The sequence below is a fragment of the Oratosquilla oratoria genome, chromosome 14, assembly GCF_046742065.1.
Source record: "Oratosquilla oratoria isolate Oo_2021 chromosome 14, ASM4674206v1, whole genome shotgun sequence".
Taxonomy (NCBI): Eukaryota; Metazoa; Arthropoda; class Malacostraca; order Stomatopoda; family Squillidae; genus Oratosquilla; species Oratosquilla oratoria.
Window position 1 is genome coordinate 32,305,699 of NC_134790.1, and position 20,000 is coordinate 32,325,698.

A 20,000-nucleotide genomic window follows, 5' to 3' on the forward strand; every position below is an offset into this window, starting at 1 on the left:
TCTTAAACTCATTACACTAACCAACACGACACTAAAGGAACCACACCACGGAGATCCATGTATTGTATTCTTAATACACGGGACCACTAAGGAGTATTTTTAACCACTAAGCCACTAACAAGAGAGAACACGACACTCTCACAGTCACACAGAACACTGAGTAAATCCGGGAGAGAGTGAGAAAGAGAGAGATAATAGCAGTATATTGGCGACATCTACCGGGGGCAACATATAGATAAGATAATGCTTATCGCCCTTTATCAGTCACCAGTACATGAGATCATGGGACACTGGTATAACCAAAGGAAGTGGATTCAGGACTCAGGCACTCCCGGGAGTCTGGGGAAATGTCCGGGAAGGAGACTCTAGCCGGAAAACGTATAAAAAAACATACACATATTGACACCCAGTCAGGCATGTGTGTGTGTGTGTGTGTGTGTGTGTGTGTGTGTGTGTGTGTGTGTGTGTGTGTGTGTGTGTACCTATGTATATGGATACGGGTACATACGTGTACGTGTGTGTGTGTGTGAGTGTGAGTGTGTGTGTGTGTGTATTCACTTGGTCTTTGGATCACGTGTTGGACTCGTGATCGACAGCTATTTCCCTCCCGGAAGAGAGCTCAGAGCTCGTAGGTCCGATCTATGGGTAATGCTATGACCTTTCACACACACACACACCCAACTACCCGCCCACGAGAGTCAGAGTAACGACCCGAAGCGCAGCAGTACCGAAATAATTTCGGCCCTGGGCAGGATTCGAACCAGGAGCTGCGGGCCACTTTCGTGGCAGCTCAGCGTTCTACCAACTATGTGTGTGTGTGTGTGTGTGTGTGTGTGTGTGTGTGTGTGTGTGTGTGTGTGTGTGTGTGTGTGTGTGTGTGTGTGTGTGTGTGTGTGTGTGTGTGTGTGTCTCTCAGACATCTTCAGTGCATCCCGGTCGCATGGCCGCCTCAAGGTTCTGAGAAACTCTTTAGTAACCTGTCTGTCTGTCAATCTGTTGAGAGTTTCTATGATACATTTCCTAGGGCGATATTATTCTACTGACACACACACACACACACTCACACTCACACACACACAAATAGCCTTATACACATATTAAACAGAAATCCTCTCGATAGGATCTTCGTGACGATATCCTTTGCCCCCTCCCCGGGCTATAACGTTTATATTCTTTTCAATGAAAATAACAAATGTAACGTTTCCGGAAACGTAACATTTCGCAGCGGCGTTACGGGCACGATACGTAACGTAGCGCAGCCCACGAAATGAAACAACAAAATACACACGATACGGGAAGGCGTCGGAAGGTGAAGGGTCTGATGGGGCAAACAGACCGGAGGAGATGAGACCTTTGATCGAGGGTCTGCAATATTCCCACGTGGCGGAACATAAATCTGAAGTCTCCTGGAGTAGTCTGCTGAAGCCTGCTGAAGTCTGCTGAATTCTCCTGAAGTGTAGTCAAGTCTGCTAAGGGAAGTTATGCCCGTATATTCTCATATCATTCGTCCCCCACTCCCGCCTCTCTCTCTCTCTCTCTCTCTCTCTCTCTCTCTCTCTCTCTCTCTCTCCCATAAACCTCCCTGTGTCCAAGCAAGTACCTGAGGTAGGGCGGAGAATGAGAGAAAAAAGAGAGATGAGAGAATGGGTGGGTTGCAGAAAAAATGTGTGAGGAAGGTATAGAAGGAGAGGGAGAGAAAGTGAGAGGAAGAGAAAACGAGAGAAAGAGAGAAAGAGAGAGAGAGAGATGAGCGGAAGGTGGATGGGAGGGTTGGATGAGGAGGAATGGAGTAGAAAGGAAAATGGAGGAAGATGAGAAGGAGGAAGAAGATTAGAAAAAGGATGAGGAGAAAAAATACGAAACGTATCAAAAGGAGACGAAAGAGAAGAGGAGAGAGAAGAAGGGGAGGAGGAGGAGGAAGAGAAGGAAGAAGAGGAAGGAGAGAAAAAGTTGGTGGTCCTTAAGATAATCATGCTTGAGGTCCTTCAGCTGGGCATGAAGACGCACGCAGGGAGGTTGTTATCTGAGGAGGAGGAGGAGGTGGGGGAAGGAGGGGGAGGAGGAGGAATAGGCGTATGAGGAAGAGAAAGACGAGCAGGAAATGGAAATGGAGTAGGAGGAGGAGGAGGAGGAGGAGGAGGGTGCGGAGAGGGAGAAGGGTTAGGAGCAGGAGGATGAATAAGAGTATGAGGAGGAGGAGGAGGAGGAGGAGTAGGAGGATGAATAAGAGTACGAGGAGGAAGAGGATGACGAGCAGGAAGTGGTAGAGGAACAGGAGTACGAAGAGGAAGAGAAAGAGGAGTAGGAAGAGGAGTAGGAAGAGGAGGTGAAGGTAATGGGAGGTGGAGAGGGAGGGTGAGGATGAAGAATAGGAGTAGGAAGAGGAGCAGGAAGAGAAAGAGGAGTAAGAAGTGGAGGAGAATGAGGAGGAGGAGGAGGAAGAGGAGAAAGAATAAGATCAGGAGAGGATGAAGAGAGGCGGCAGAGGAGAAAGAGCAGGAAGAAGAAGAGGAGGAGGAGGAGGAGGAGGAGGAAGAGGAACATACAAAGGATTAGTGTCTACAAAGATAGGGACACCAAGTGAAGTGAACTGGAGAGATAGATAGAGGCAGAGAAAAAGAGAGACAGCGAGAGAAGGAGGGAGACAGAAACAATGCCAGTTGACGTTACACCTGCAGCACAAGTGACGTCACACATGCAGCACAAGAACAGTGACCTCACACCTGCAGCACAAGAACGGTGATGTCACACCTGCAGCATAAGAACAATGACGTCACACCTGCAGCACAAGAAAAGTGATGTCACGCCTATCACCGAATTGAAGGGAGAGAGAGAGAGAGAGAGAGAGAGAGAGAGAAAGAGAGAGAGCAGAGGAGAATGCGGGAGAGCGGGAGAAAGAGAGAGAGAGCAGAGGAGAATGCGGGAGCGGGAGAAAGAGAGAGAGTGTGGGTATTGCTGTCTTAACGAGCTGTCGTTAAAAAAAGGTGTTTACTTCTAAAGTCAGCATTACTAAGCTCCGTCCTGACGTCAGCAGCTGGTCCCCATGCCGATCTTGTGATGAGGGTTGCAGGAATTGATGATGATTGTGATGACGATGATGATATTAGTGATGATGATGCTTATGGAGGAGGAAGATGAGGATGGAGGAGGAAAACGAAGATGAGGAAGAGGAGGAAAAGGAAAAAGAGGAGGATGGGGAAGAGGAGGTGGAGAAGAAGCAGGAGGAAGAGGAAGAGGAGCAGGAAGAGGAGAAGGAAGAGGAAGCTGAAGAAGAGGAGGAAGATCTCTGCCATCAATGACAACCACCGCACACGTAAGGCCTTGCAGGAGTCTCCACAGCCACCTGACAAGGAGGCTGTGCAAAGCGGCTGTGTCGGCTTTAGCGTCGGCGTGAGCATGACCAATCCTCTCACACGTCAAACCGAGACAGCAGCCGCCACCGCCGCCGCCTTTACAGCCACCAACGCCGCCGGCGGCGCCGAGTCTGACGGTTACAAAGTTGAGGTGCTCTTCGCTGACAGCTTCATAAATGATCTGTGTGGGGGGAACATGGCCGCGCAAGAGCCCCATCCTCATCCTCATCCTCCTTCTTCGCGATCTCTATTTCCTGTGACGATCCTCGAACTGCTCCAAAGACTGGGAAAGCGGGGTATATCACTCTTCCACATGGCACAGGCAGTCTGCCTACATCGGGGCCAGGATAGGATTAATACTATTATCATTATTTTATTTTATTTTTTTACAAAGTCCATCTTGTGCGGCACTCCAAGTGGCTACTCTAAGTCATATTCTTTTAACCTTTTACAGGTGGGAACTGCTTCAAGCCGGCGTGCTGCATACACTCGACCCATGACCGAACAAGACATTACCATTGAGGGCACTTTACTTGTATTCCGTCTACCGCCAAGCGATTTTATTCATCCGAGGGGGAGACCCCACCAAGCCCCCTGAGATTTACTAGATTTGGGTGCTCACTATCCCACTCCCACACAGTGGGAAGTGAGAAACCCTGGTAGGACAAATCCCTCTATGTTTGTGCCAAGTCGCTGTTTTTTTTTTGTTTTGTTTTTTTTTTGGGGGGGGAGAGGAAGGGTGACGTTGGGTCGCTTCCGCATCGGGTTACGGGCCTCGAACTCACGACAATCTGATCACGAGTTCAAAATGGTATCCATTAGACTAACACAAATAAATTCTAATTATTATAAGAGTAGTCACAGACCTCACGCGATTTTATTTCATCAAGTGGGCATCCCGCAAGAAGAACGAGGTTAACGAGAGGTTTAACAAGGAGTTTAACGAGGAGTCCGAGACGCCTTCTCGTTAATGTGAGAACGTCGCCGTCGCTTAATTCATCTAAAGGTGGCGGCACTCTTGGCATTTCTCGCTAGCATGCTACTTTGCTTTTGGTACTTCGTTTGAGCAGAAACGAGACTTCGGTTACGATCTTTTCTTTCTTAAAAGTCCAAACGTCAAATTACCCTTTACTCATGAAGTGGTTCAATGCGAACTAAGAATGTTAGACACATTGTTGAGATATTTTTACGGAGGCTTAGAATATTGTAACCAAAGTCGTTTCTACTCAAACGAAGTAGCAAAACCAAGTAGCATGTAAGCCTAGTGTGCCGCCATCTCTAGGAAATCGAAGTCTCCGGAGATGAATCTAAGCGAATGTCGTCCACAAAGGAAGGCCTTTGTGGCTGAGGTCAAGTGTCGGAAACGAGGTCATGGTGTCAAGAACGTGGTCTTTCTTTCTTAAACGATGTCTTGGAAATCAGAGTCTTTGCTACTCCAAGTAAGGTTAACCCCACCTCTCTCTTACACACACACACACACACACACACACACACACACACACACACACACACACACACACACCAGCCAAAATTCATATGCATAAAGAACGCAAGGAGCCTAGGCCAGGAGGCGCTTAGAGACTGCGGCCGAAGCCGTCACCATTGCCCTATTATGCGCTTTAGGGACTGTTGGAGCAGATAACTAACAGCCACTGCTGGGAATCGGAGTGGAGCGCAGGATTCGAACCTACAACTAAGAGAATGCGAGACTGCGCTTCCGACTACGCCAACAGCGCACTTACATGCCTAAATATGATACATATATTAGCACATATACATCAAAGATACATTATATTGCCTTTAACGATTAAGATGGCATTATCATCATTCTACTAATGGTGTATGACAGTTCGAAATCCTAAAAAAAAAAAATATGATAATAAAAAATTAAATAAATTTTAATACAAGCAACGCCACCCCAATGTCCCCTGAGCTGTCAGTCTTCTCCATGGACCAAAAGGGCTCCCTCTACCTGACACGTCACAAGGCGAAACTTGTTATATTATTGACAGTCAGCAGCGGAGGCAAAAGAAAAAAAATGCCAAGAAGATAACGAAAAAGAAAGACGACGATGAAGAAGAAGAAGAAGAAGAAGAAGAAGAAGAAGAAGAAGAAGAAGAAGAAGAAGAAGAAGAAGAAGAAGAAGAAGAAGAAGAAGAAGAAGAAGAAGAAGAAGAAGAAGAAGAAGAAGAAGAAGAAGAAGAAGAAGAAGAAAAAGAAACAGAGGAAAAAGAAGAAGAAGAAGAAGAAGAAGAAGAAGAAGAAGAAGAAGAAGAAGAAGAAGAAGAAGAAGAAGAAGAAGAAGAAGAAGAAGAAGAAGAAGAAGAAGAAGAAGAAGAAGAAGAAGAAGAAGAAGAAGAAGAAGAAGAAGAAGAAGAAAAGCGTCGCCGCAGAGTTCCGGGAACAGACGCGCCCCCCGTGCACGCCACGGCCGCACGGAACGCCACGGCCGCACGGCACGGTATACCGCTACCGCCGCCACCCGCGGTTCGTTTAAGCCGATTATTATGGAGCTACGGCCGAGATGCTCGCCTCTATTGAATCGCCCACGACAATCAGCCTGGGCGTCGAAGGCTACGCATTTTCCCATCCGCTTCACAAGATTTTTACTTTCAAGAAAGAGGGAAGAAAGAGGGGAAGGGGAGGTGAGGGGAGAGTGAGGGGAGAAACGGTAGGTAGGTAGGTAAGACGGGAGGGAGAGAGGGAGCATGATAGTGAGGGAGGTAGGCGGTTGGGGAGGGAGGGAGGGAGGGAGGGAGGTAGGTAGGTTTGGGTTATGTAGGTTGGTATGTACGTAGGTGGGTAAGTGGAGGAAAGGAGGTAAGTAATTAAGTAGGTAGGTGGGTAGGTAAGGAGGAAGGTAAGAGGGTAGGTGGAGGGAAAGGAGGTAAGTAGTAGGTAGGTGGGTAGGTAAGGAGGAAGGTAAGTAGGGAGGTACGAAGGTAGGGAAAGATGGGGGAGGAAGATAGGTAGGTTTGTTAAGCCGAGTTTACGAGTATATGCCAATCTTAATCGCAACGTACCCACTAATAGTACAATCCATGAAACTTTAACACTACATTCACAATGAAAAGTTGAGGAGGAAGGAGGAGGAGGAAGAGGAGGAAGAAGAGGAGGAGGAAGAAGAGGAGGAGGAAGAAGAGAAGGAGGAGACTACACTGAACTACAATAACAAAACATGCGGACAGGAGACCTTTTGGTCCATAAAGAGGCCGGATGTCGACACGACGACCAGAAAGGTGGGAGTTGAGAAGGTTGTGGGGCGAGGTCGAGGGGGCCGGGGGGGGGGATGAGGCTAGGGCGGAGACGAGGGCCGGGGGTAGGGAGGGTGCAGGGGCGGAGTGTCTGGTGAAGAGGACTAGCTGTCTCGAACCAAAAGACAATAACATTAAATTCATCGAATGCAGACCCATGCGTGAATGGATTCATTCTTCGAGGCTTCTGGAGAGGTCCCGTATCAATCAATCAATTCATCAATCAAACAATATGTCCCTAATCTCGTGGAGGTGACTAAGTGTTACAACTATAAGAACATAAGAATGAAGGAAACTGCAAGAGACCATAAAGCCTACACTAGGCAGTTCCATGTGCATTACCACCTGTCATCCCCATCCATCAAACGCGTTCTTCAAATCCACATTCTACATCAATGTACGTTTTGCTCCGTGCGATTACTAGCTTATCACAGCCAATGGCGGGTGACGGGCATCCTACTCGCTGGCATCATATTTGGCTCAACGCGTTGGTTGTAGGTTCGGTTAATAAAATGATCATCCTCGTACTTCGCATCTCGAAGCAAAACAGCCCCGTCATGGATAAAAAAAAGTGCTCTAGACAATCGTTCGACGATCGTCATTGAGCCATGAACGATCATCGCTGAACGATAACCGCACCCGACCGAAACGTACCCAGCCTTTCCGGGAGTGTGCGGTCAACAAGCTTAACACACGCAAAATGTACTACCTACCAATATGTGCAATGTGTACAATATGTACAACTAGCCGCAACGGTTCACCAACATATTACTCTACGAAACAGGAGACCGTAGTACAGCGTCAGCCTGCGTCGTACTACGATGTTACAATACGTAGTACATGTAAAAGTACATTGTGAACAAACTGCCGAAAGCGCTCTGGAGGACCTATTTCTATTTTCATTCAATTTCCACCGCGCTGGTGGAATAAACCAAAGCGTGCTGGTCTCGCACTTGCTTAATTGTGGGTTCGAATCCTCCACTCCTCTCCGATTCCCAGCGGTGACTGTTATTACCTACTCCCAAACAGTCCCCAAAGTGCATAATAGGGCAAAAGTGACGGCTTCGGTCGAAGCTACTCAGTGTCTCCAGGTGTAGGCTCCTCATCTACGGTGGAGGGAAGGGGGAGAAGCGAGATGTGGGAAGAAGGGGGAGGGGAGAGGAGAGGGTGAGGTGAAGGTGGGGAGGTGGAGGAGAAGCGGGATGTGAGAGAGGGGGAAGAGGGGGAGAAGGAGGAAGAGGGGGAGAGGGAGAGAGAGGTAAGGAAGGGATTAGAAGAGGGGGAGGTGGAGAGGGGGAGGTGGAGAGGGGAAAGGGGGAGAGGGGGACGGGGAGAGGGGGAGGGGAGGTCACCACCTTTCACCTTTCATCTTGTAATCCAATGGAGAATGGCTTGGGTGTGGTGTGTGTTCTGCTCCCCCCAACGCCCCACGCCCACGTTCCCTGCACAGCGCCAGGAATGTACACAAACACTCGTGTACATAAAATGTGCTCATGTACATAGGAAAGCATCCGCGCACACATAGAAACACAAACACACGCGCGCGCGCGAGCGAAAATGTATGAATATAAATACTAGTATTACATGCACAAAGAAGCCCACACACGCGTATACAAAGACATATGCAAGGGCTCCCATACTCCCTCACAACCATACATTCTCTCTTTCTCTCTCTCTCTCTCTCTCTCTCTTTGTACTCGCATACACCCACGTTCCACGCGTTTCAAAATCAAATAGCAAACATAAAACAGCCACGAGTGGGCTCCCGTTTGCATGCGGTCATTTTTGAGGCCATGCTGTCGGCCACGATGCAAGCCTGAGCCGCAATTAAGTCTACGTTAGTTCTCGGTATCGTTTCTTCGGTGCCGCGCGCCGTTTGCCGCGTTTACCGAGACGCGCGAAGCGGCAATTTGCGAATCGCAACTTTTAACCCATTCAACTCATGTCAGCCGCTTGTGGTGTAGATACGAAAAATCGGATATGGTAGGCCTCGCGCCGGCCCGTACATCCGAATATCATCTGATGCGGCTTGACCGCGCGAGGACTGACGTCATATTTTTCTGGTGTTTGTTCAAACATTTTGGTGTTTTATGATTTTTTGTTATATTTGACCAAGAGTTAAACACTCGTCATTCCACTCCCACGCAGTGGCAAGTGAGAAACCCCAGGTAAGACAAGTCCTATCAGTTGCGGCAAGCCGGTGGGTTTTATCGACCGGTGTTTGGGTCGCCTCCCCGCCTGGCCAGGGCTGTTGGAACTCGCAATCACCTGCTAATGCGTTCAACACGGTATCCACTGGGCTATTGCGCGACCCTCGTAACTCGTTTGATATAATAATGTTCATGAATACTTGATGTAATTTTTCCTATTCATTATTATTTTTACTTATATTTAATAATGTTAACATGTGTGTGACATACTTTCTATTCTATCAAACTGTTTATCTCTATTTTATTTTGTTTTATTTATTCATTTATCTATATTTTCATCGAATACCCGCCACTGATATGGGAACAGAAGACACACGATAGAGAGGGGGGAAAGAACAAGCGAGAGAGATAGACAGATAGAGAGAGAACGAGAGAGAAAAGAGACGGGAGTAAGGCCGGGTCCAAACCGAGCCTCGTGCAGCGCTGCATGAGGCAGTTGGCAGTGTTGAATGCAGCGCCGTGTCCACACTGTCTATCAGCACTGTCACACTGTCGGTGTAGAGCCGACCGGATCCACACCGAGAGTGTGACAGTGCTGACAGATAGTGTGGACACTCGGTGCTGCTTTCAACACTGCCAACTGCCTCATGCAGCTCTGCACGAGGCTGCGCATGGACCCGGCTTAAGAGAGAGAACCAAGACGATACGTATAACTAATTTTGTTCTTTGACTGCTACTAATGACTTTACTCCGATTACCGCCGGGCGATTTTATTCAGCCCGTGAAAGGATGAAAAATGGAGATGAGAGGAGCCTACACCAGGAGGCGCTGAGTAGCTGCGGCCGAATCCGTCACCTTTGCCATTTGATGCGCTTTAGGGACTATTGGAACAGGTAACAGTCACTGCTGGGAGTCGGAGAGGAGTGCGAGATTCGAACCCACAACTAAAAGAATACGAGACCAGCACGCCTTAGATGACGCCACCAGCGCACATGAAAGGGTTAGGAATGTACATTTGATTAATGAATAGAACTGGCATAAGCTGTGGATAATCTTCATTATGTTTTCGTTACAATAGCGTTGAATACACGCACACACACATACACGTGTCTATAGTCTACATTTATTTTTCTTTCCTGTCCAAGGTCAAACTAATTCAATTACTCGTTTTGCGAGTGGCTTAATCGGAAGCGAGCTGGTCTCGCATTCGCTTTGTTGTGGGTTCAAATCCCCCACTCCTCTCCGATTCCCAAATGTGACTGTAGATACCTGCCTCAACATTCCCCAAAGCGCATAATAGGGCAACAGTGGCGGCTTCGACCGAAGCTACTCAGCGCCTCCTGGCGTAGGCTCCTCACCTTATTTTGTTAAATGAATACGACAATATCGCCGCCAATACTTGTCGTAAGATAACCTGATCTGACCTATCCAACGGCGATATCGTCGTATTAACTTACGTAGATTTATATCAGTCTCAACTCAAAACCCAAACATTCGCATTTAATGTGTTTACATTCAGGCTTCTTCAACTTTACAACGGGAGACAAGAACACCGCCACCATGTATGTCGTAAGACAGTGAGAATGTGGGAGAGACAAAGAGAGGGAGGGAGGGAGGGAGAGAGGGAGGGAGGGAGGGAAAGAGGAAGGGAGAGTCAGGAAGAAAGAGGGAAAGAGAGACAAAGGTAGAGGGAGAAAGAGGGAAAGGGATAGAGAGAGGGAGAGAGGTAGGAAGAGAGGAGGAAGAGAGAGCTAGAGGACAATAAGTAAATAAATAAATAAATAAAAAATAAATAAAAACTTGTGGGTTCCCCGCCGCGACATCTATCGTAACCTGGGGGGGGGGGGCTGCAGCGCGACAGGTTTTTTACGGTTGCAAGTTGTAATTACACCTCTCACCTCGTAATTACAAACAAATAAATAAATAAATAAATACCAGGTTGACACATTTTGGAAAGGCGCAAAAAAAAAAAAAGTCTTATGTACTTATTTTGGTTGCAGCTATGCAATTTCATTCAGTTGTGGGAGCAACTTCCACCACCAACATCACTACCTCCACCACATACGACGCTACCACCCATACCACCACCACCGTCAGCACCACCACCACCACACCCCACCACCAGTCATCATTGGTTAATAAAAAATATAATTTTTAGCATCGCACTAAAACAATAATACATAATTGAATAAATGAATAAGCAAATGGATAGATAGTGCACGCCATTTAGACAACAGGATCCAGTTTCGTTCTGCCAGTAATGCAGGTGATTATCACTTTCCACTCGAATTACATGTCATTCAAAAGTTCAGAAAGAGAACCTAGATAAACTGGAGGGATTAGCGTGTGTGTGTGTGTGTGTGTGTGTGTGTGTGTGTGTGTGTGTGTGTGTGTATGTGTGTGTGTGCGTGCTTTAAGCTCGCGTACACACACGAACATTCGCGCAAAAAAATTCTAAGACACTTTACATTACGCTGATGGCGTAATCGGAAGCGTGCTGGTCTCAATTTCGCTTAGTTCAAGGTTCGAACCCCACACTTCTCTCAGTTTTCCAGCAGTAACTGTGCATACATTATATATATATATATATATATATATATATATATATATATATATATATATATATAACACTGAATGGGTCCCAGTGATTAGACATATATTTTAACAACCACAATACACTTTAATTCTAAGCCATGTCATGTGATCACTGAGTTCGAGTCCTCGGCAGTACCGCATTTCAATTTCTGCATGTGGCTCCATTGGGTCTCCCGCTGTTGATGGCTTAGAATTAAAGTGCATTGTGGTTGTTAATACACACACACACACACACACACACACACATATATATATATATATATATATATACACATATATATGTCTAAATATAAATTTTGTTCTAAAAAATGCTGTGGAAGTCGGGGACAGGTGGTATTACGGTGACACTTTGTCCTAAAAATATTCTTGAAAAAGCGCTTGAGTAAGTCGGGGTCAGGTGGTATTCTTCTTCTTCTTCGCGTTCTTCTTCTTCTTCGCGTTCTTCTTCTTGTTCGCGTTCCTCTTCTTCTTCGCGTTCTTCTTCTTCGCGTTCTTCTTCTTCGCGTTCTTCTTCTTCTTCTTCGCTTTCTTCCTCGCGTTCTTCTTCGAGTTTTTCTTCGCGTTCTTCTTCCTCGCGTTCTTCTTCGCATTCTACTTCGTGTTCTTTTTCGCGTTCTTCTTCGTGCTGGGGATCCCGTGTTGGGGTTCCGCCCCGAGGCCGAAGGGGAAAACGAGGGATGAGAGCGCGGAAAGCTGCGGCCGTAGGCTGTTGTTTGCGCAGCCAAGCCCCCGGCGAAGCCCGCGGCTTATATATATATATATATATATTATATATATATAAACACACACATATGAAGACATCCTCAGAGATTGTAAGAGGAGTAGAGGGAAAACACACCCATATTTACAAAATATTCCAATATTAAGTAGGTAGGTAAAACACAGAAGAGAACAATGCAAGCCAACGTCCCCGAGTGAAGAGAGACAATGGCGCCATATTATGGGGCAACCGGAAGTGACGGGATAATTAGAAGAACAAAGTGCAATTAGGAGAACAGAACGGACGGCAGAGAACACGGTAAAAGGATGCGAATGAATGGGGGAGGGTGTGCATTAACAACGCCGCTAATGGGGTGGGGGAGTAGGGGGGGAGGAAATAAGACCTGCTTCAAGAGGGGGTGTTCCATAATAAAGCGTTGGGAAATGGATAGCGGAATGTGCAGATAACACGGCATAAAGTGTGTTAGAGAGAGAGAGAGAGAGAGAGAGAGTGTGTGTGTGTGTGTGTGTGTGTGTGTGTGTGTGTGTGTGTGTGTGTGTGTGTGTGTGTGTGTGTGTGTGTGTGCACTGATAACTTTGCAGGAAGTGTGGGTGCAATGATATCGCCTTAGAAGGGGGTGTGAAATGAGACCGCCTAAAAAGAATTATATATATATATATATATATATATATATATATATATATATATATATATATATATATATATATATATATATGAATAAATGAAATAAATAACAAGGGGAGGGGTACATTCATAACATTACACCTCAGGAAGGGGGGGGTTGCAATAATACCGCCACACAGGAAGCATGAAATAACGACCCCTGAGGAAAAGGTGTACTATGATCATGGCGTATGATATCCTGTGTACGATATCACGGGGGTACAGTACCTTGTTTCGGAATGCAACATTGACAATAGCAAAGCAAACCTAATGGGTTTGGTGGGAGACTAATAACTAAGCTTTTGTAAGGGAGTGTATTCCTAACAGGTTCCTAGTAGAGTTGCAATAAGCCTGCCATCTATCAATGAATCAATTAATCCGTTGCACCAGGTCTCTCTTGCACAACATCCGCGGCTCCCAGAGAGAGAGAGATGAGGAAAGGAGAAAGGGAGAAAGGGCGGGAGGAAGGGAGGGAGAGATAGAGGGAGGGAGGGAGGGAGAGATAGATAGATAGATAGATAGATAGATAGATAGATAGAGAGAGAGAGAGAGAGAGAGAGAGAGAGAGAGAGAGAGAGAGAGAGAGGAGAGAGAGGCAGCACGTGGGGCCCCACATGGTTGTGCATAAAACTCACTTCTTCCCAATAAGAGTTCCACTGTTCTCCATTCTCTCTCTCTCTCTCTCTCAGACAAAGTAGAGACGATAATACCCATCAAGTGTTTCACTCCTTTATCATTTCCCTTCCCTTTTCCCCTCCCTCCCCCTCCTTCTCTTCCTCCCCTCTTTCCCTCCCTCTCCTCTCCTTCTCCCCTTCTTCCTTTCCTCCCATCTTTCCCTCCCTCTCCTCTCCTTCTCCCCTTCTTCCCTCCCTCCCTCTTTCCCTTACCCCTCTCCCTCCCCACCTCCATTCCCCACCACCAATCTCCCACATGAAAAGAAGTCCATTGCCCTCCTCCTCACCCTCCTTCCTCCTCCTCCATGGAGGGCGACGTTCCCATTTAGGCCAGCGACATCCCTGACGCCTTCAAGAGGCACAGAGACCCAGGGTCTGACCCTGAAGAAGGGCGAGGACGAGGAGGAGAAGGAGAAAGAGGAAGATGAGAGGGAGAAGTAGGACAAGGAAGAGGATGAGGAGGAAGAGAAAAATGAAGAGGATGAAAAAGAGGAGAAAGAAGGAAGAGGGCAAGAAAAAAGAGGAGGAAGATGAGAAAGAGGAAGAAAAGGAAGAGGAGGAGGAAAAGGAGAAAAGAATGAGGATGACAAAGAGGAACATGAGAAAAGGGAAGAGGAGGAGGAGGATGAAAAGGAAGAAGAGGAGGAGGAAGAAGGAGAAGGATGAGGAGGAGAAGGATGAGGAGGGGAAGAAGGAGAAAGAAGAGGAGAAAGAGGAGGAGGGGGCAGCATCACGTCGCGACATCGTGTGTACACATGTGTTGCCCGCATCACTGCTTGCCAGGGCTTTGTATGTGATCTTCCCCAATCTTCCCAACCAGGGCGATGGCTAAGGGAAAAGCCTCCCCCACCCACTCATCCACTCCCTCCACCGATGTCTTGCCAATCCACTGCCACATCTGGAAAAGGACGCCTATGAGGGGGGGGGGGACAGGGACGGACGGGGACACGGACACACACACACACACACGGGGACACGGACACACACACACACACACAACACACACACACACAGCGGGATAAGGATTTCGGGGTCAAATCTATGGACAACACTCTTCCCGAAATTGGCACCCATATATTCGGTACACCGAACAACCTCGCCACCCGTGCACGCCCACCAGCCCGAGATAAGACTCGTTTCTCTCTCTCCCTCTCTTTCTCTCTCTTCCTCTCACCCGATCTTTCCTTTATCGCCTCTATGACTGTATTCGGCGCGATATTGTTCCCATCGATCGAAACACTCTTTATTGCTGACAAAATAATCGTACTCTCCTTTTCTATTACATATATATATATATTATATATATATATATATATATATATATATATATATATGCGCACATACACATTCTACCACCACTGGCACATTGCCCACATCATGACCAAAGAGGTGAAACATTTGGAAACATTTTGGATGAAATAATAATAATAATAATAATAATAATAATAATAATAATAATAATAATAATAACAATAATTTTAATAATAATAATAATAATAATTTTAATAATATAATAATAATAATAATAATAATAATAATAATAATAACAATTACATTAACATTAATGATAATAATAATAAAAAACTAGATCAGAATGGTACAAGAAAAACTATTTTCACGCGGGTTTTCGACCCAAAGCCCTGAGGGACGCCGCTAAGTCGCGTGTTCTGGCGTCCCTTACAACACAAATTACGAGAAGAAAGCGGCCGAACAGTGCCCGGGAGAGAGAGAGGGAGAAGATGGCCCTTGTTACCTCGAAGTGGCACTCCCCGGACGTGATTTACGGGCAAGCGCGGCTCCCCAAGGTGCACAATATAAACATACCAACCCCAACACTCATAATCCCAAGAACCTGACCAACCTGACCATCCACTTACAGCGTTAGTGTCGTTGTTGTTTTTGTTGTTTTTGTTGTTGATGGTGAGTAACCCATAGTGCTAGTGGATTACGACACTGAAGAAAACACAGATCGCATTGTCACGCTCTAGCCAAAGGTCCTCCACCCTACTTATGTTGTGGTCGTAGATACGAATAGTCTGCAAACACGAGCTTGATTGTGTGTGATGCGACCAATTGGACAGATCTTTCTCTTAAACGGCTCAATCAACCATTCCATCAATTAATCTAGGTGTATCAAACCCTCTCTGTATCTCCTCTTCTCCCTTCACTGAAGAGAAATACCTGGCCAGAAAAAATAACCGTAAAAAATACCTCCTTAATTACACTGTAATTACTATTATTATTGGCACCTCTCCATGATCTACAGTAACGCAAAGGAAAAGAAAAATATGAAGATAGAGTACAGAAGAGGAAAAAGAAAAGGAAGAAGAAGAAGCAGAGGAGAGAAGAAAACGAAGATGAAGAAAATGCCTAAGATGACGATAAAAAAAATAAAATACGACGACGACGCCTAAGAAGAAGATGAAGACGAAGATGAAGAAGATGCCGCTACCTATCTGATAGGGTCCATCCCGAAGTATTCAACTTTTCTTTTAGAAGTTTTTCTACAATGGGCCTCCCGCATCCCCATCCACCCCCGGAACCAACAACGACCGGACAATCGGATCCCAAAGACAATCTTGTCATCCCCGGATGCAGACTCCGACGCAGGCGTTTGTGGACACTTGGATATCACTAAGGCATCGGATCCCTCCAAGGACTGACAAGCAATTGCAAAATAAAAACTTTGAACGCTTACTCGGGAGAGCCACTTTGGATTCGTCCAACCCAAAGTGCATTTAACTGGGCGTGGTCAAGGACTGGGGTGAAGACAGACAGACAGACAGAGGGGGAAAAAGAGAAAGGGAGGGAGGAAAGGGGAGAGGGAGAGAGGGAGAGAGAGAGAGAGAGAGAGAGAGAGAGAGAGAGAGAGAGAGAGAGAGAGAGAGAGAGAGAGAGAGAGAGAGAGAGAGAGAGAGAGAGACAGAGAGAGAGAGAGAGGGAGAGAGAGAGGAGAGAGAGAGAGAGAGAGAGAGAGAGAGAGAGAGAGAGAGAGGGAGAGGGAGAGGGAGAGGGAGAGAGAGAGAGAGAGAGAGTTGTCACACCTGGGACAGGAAAGACCGTAAGTAAAGAGTTCAAAGAAGGCTCGAATTTGTCTTCCACCAAAACATATATGCTTTACTCTGGCTGCCAGCCATACAATTTTATTCAGCTGAAGAACATCTATGGTAATCAAAGGGCTACTGACTAGACATTCTATATAGTAGCTGAAACCCTTCGAGACTAAGAAACAACATAAAATTTACTTCCTGAGTGATTTGAGGAACCACTCGATGGCTGTTGCCGGTTATTCAAAGGCCGTGGGTCTTCTACAAGAGAGACCTGGGGCAAAGGACTGACTGACTACCCAATAGTTTTTTCAGCCTCAGCAGAATAAATTACCAAGATAAAATCACCTGGTTTTAGATCACATACAACTGAGCGAATATGATTTATCATACAAGAGGACACGTGATTATGTGGTACTGTTGTTGCGTGACGTGTCATGGGATTCAGCGCTCACGTGACAAGACAGGAGAGAAAGGACCGACACAACATACAGGCTGGGTCCAAGGGAATGTCAAAAGATAGAGAGCACAAACAGACAGATAGAAAGACAGATGGCCAAAGACCGACATGGATAGACACATAGCCAGGCAGACAGATGGACAAAGACATAGACAAAGACAGACAGACAGACAAGCAGACAGATGGACAAGGACATACAGAGACAAAGACAGGCCGACACAGAGACAGATAGACAAAGACTCGGACAGATAGACGGAGACATAGATGGACGAAGACAGAGACAAAGACAGAGTGACACAGAGACAGATAGACAAGGACAGACTCAAAGAGACAGATGTACAAAGAAACAGACGGAGACGAAGACAGAGAGACAGACAGACAAAAAGAGAAACTTAGATAAGCAGACAAGTTTTCTCTGTGCAACAGGATAAAACTGGATTAATAGGCTTTTATCCTCGCTGGATAACCTACAGATCGCCTCGGATAACTCTGGACCACATAATGTACCACAATCAATACTGGAACTTCTCCTAAGATGAATAAAATTGGACAGAGAAAACTCACAATTACACAACAAAGTTGATCGGGTGTAGGGGACGTATTGTGTATCCCCCTCCCCCCACACAAAATCCCCCCAACCCACAAACACAAAATTCCCCCTAACCACACGAACAGAAACCCCCTTACCCACATACAATCCCCCCAACCCACACACACAAAATCCCCCCTGACTACACACACACAAACCCCCTTACCCATACACAATCACCCCAACCCCCCACACACCCACAATCCCCCTAAACCCCACACACAAATTCTTCCTAACACCCCACACACACAATACTCCCTAATCCCCCACGCTTATAATCTCCCCTAACTCCCCACACAATCCTCCCCTAACCACACACACACACAATCCTTCTCTAACTACACACACACAATCCTCCCTAACCCCCACATAATTCTCCCTAATCCCCAACACACAATCCTCCCTTGACCTACACATACAATCCTTCCTAACTCCCCGACACACACAATCCTCCCCTAACCCCACACACACAATCACCTCTAACCCCCACACAATTCTTCCCTAACCCCACACACACAATCACCCCTAACCCTACACACACAATCACCCCTAACCCCAACACAATTCTTCCCTAACCCCACACACACAATCACCCCTAACCCCAACACAATTCTTCCCTAACCCCACACACACAATCACCCCTAACCCTTCACACAATCCTCCCATAACCCCCACACAATCCTCCCATAACCCCCCACAATCCTCCCCTTACCCCCAACAAACAATCCTCTACCACAATAAATGAATGAATGAATGAATGAATAAATAAATAAATGAATAAATCTCCCAATGTCTGAAGCCTTGCACAATTCTGAGCTCATGTCAGTAACGTCTGACTCAAGGTTTACGTGGAAAGATCAAAATACTGGGAAGCGTTTTTTTTGGGGGGAGGGGGGGGTTATGATTGCAATGTCAAATTTCCAAGGCTTCCAGCCGGAGGATTTTTGCCAGACGTTTGTAATTATCATTTTGTGTCTTTTTGGACCTTTTCAACCGATTCTCTCCCTATATCACTTGGGACTTATACTTCCATATATCTAAAGACACGTACTGAGAGGGATTTGTAAGCAAAATATAATAATGAATCAACTTACCAGTTTGAAGAAATTGTGAAGGGGAATAGATTATGTCTAACAGGGGAAGCTATGGTGACATAGACACTGTTCTTCTTGATGCTCCTCTTCCTCTAAGGAAAAAGCTGAGGACGAGGACAAGAAACGAGAGGCTGAGAGCTCTTGGCCTCGACGCGACGCGCCGAGGGCCGGGATGCGATGACGTCATTCGCGCCGGGCCGCCGCGCCGCCGAGGACTCCCGCCCGGCCGGCCGGCCCGTCTGTCGCGCCCGCCCCCTCCTCCTCCTCCTCCTCCTCCTCCTCTCCGCCGTCTGCCTCCGATGGAGCTGACTTGACCTAGGAGCTTTTCTTCCTTGTTCTCATTTTTTGTCTTCTTCTTATACTCCCTTTCCCATTATACCCCATTCCCCCCCCCCCTCTTCACCTACCTCACCTTCCGCTTTAACTTCCCTACATCTTTCCTTCCTATTTCCTTTTTTTCTTTTCCCTCACCCATCCCTTACCTTCTTCCCCTTTCTTTTCCTCCTTCCCTCTTCCTTCCTCCTCTCCTCCGCCTCTGTAGACACACCCAGTTTAGGAATTCAAACTCAAGGAAGGTCTGTAGATTTTTTTTGTTTTTTTTTTTTCTGTTGGTAATGAGAGGATGAGCCAAGTTCAACAACTCCCAACAACCTGAATGGGATCATGAAGTTAAATCCATGAATTTTTAATAACAATTCCTTAACAAAAGTAATAATGGCAATTAGACAGTGTTGCACTATCTCCCGGGGCACGTGGAGCCTACGCCAAGAGACGCTGAGTAGCTACTGCCGATTCCGTCACTTTTGCCCTACGCGCTTAGGGGACTATTGTGGTAGGTGACAGCAGCCACTCCTGGGAATCGGAGAGGGGTGCGGGAATCGAACCCACAACTAAGGGAATGGCCAGCACGCTTCCGATTACGCCACCAGCGCACAAGCTAGGTCAGGTGACATTCCCGGTCTCAGCGTTCTTCAGCTTACTTGAGACTCCTCAAGTACGACCATCAGCACCAAGAGGTTCCTGAGAAAAAGAACTGCCCGTCTACCTCTCTCCCAATACACAAACATATACACTCATCCTTTCCTCTGTCCTTTTACATCCTTCACTTCCCTTCTTTTCCGTCTCTCAGAGAAACAAAAAACGGAAGAGGAAGAAGAGGAAGAAGAGGAAGAAGAAGAAGAAACGTCCTTACCAAACCGAAGTTCGAAGGTGTTTCCCCGAACTGACTTGGTCTCTTTGACGAAGGGAACATCAGGAGCCTTCTACATCGGCACTTGGTGCGCTCTTCATTTTCCTTTTCCTTTCTATTTTCCGAAACGGGTCTTTAGGGGCAATTTATTTTCATCTTTATTTTTATTAACCTTTTACCGAGATCTGAAGTACATATCAATAAAAATAAC

General features: G+C 46.5%; 1 protein-coding gene across 4 annotated transcripts in view; it reads right to left on the bottom strand.

The window, feature by feature from the left end:
- The window catches only part of p120ctn (adherens junction protein p120), a 751,624-nt gene that overhangs the window by 324,465 nt on the left and 407,159 nt on the right, over window positions 1-20,000 (bottom strand). Inside the window, exon 1 of one of the 4 annotated variants that reach the window (XM_076197958.1) lies at window positions 1-166. This exon is cut by the window's left edge and continues 58 nt beyond it. The exons of 2 other annotated variants lie outside the window; for them this stretch is intronic. The gene's annotated coding sequence lies outside the window, so the exon portion shown is untranslated. Of the gene's footprint in view, window positions 167-20,000 lie in introns of those variants that run through there. One more of the 4 variants, XM_076197959.1, reaches the window with a different exon arrangement.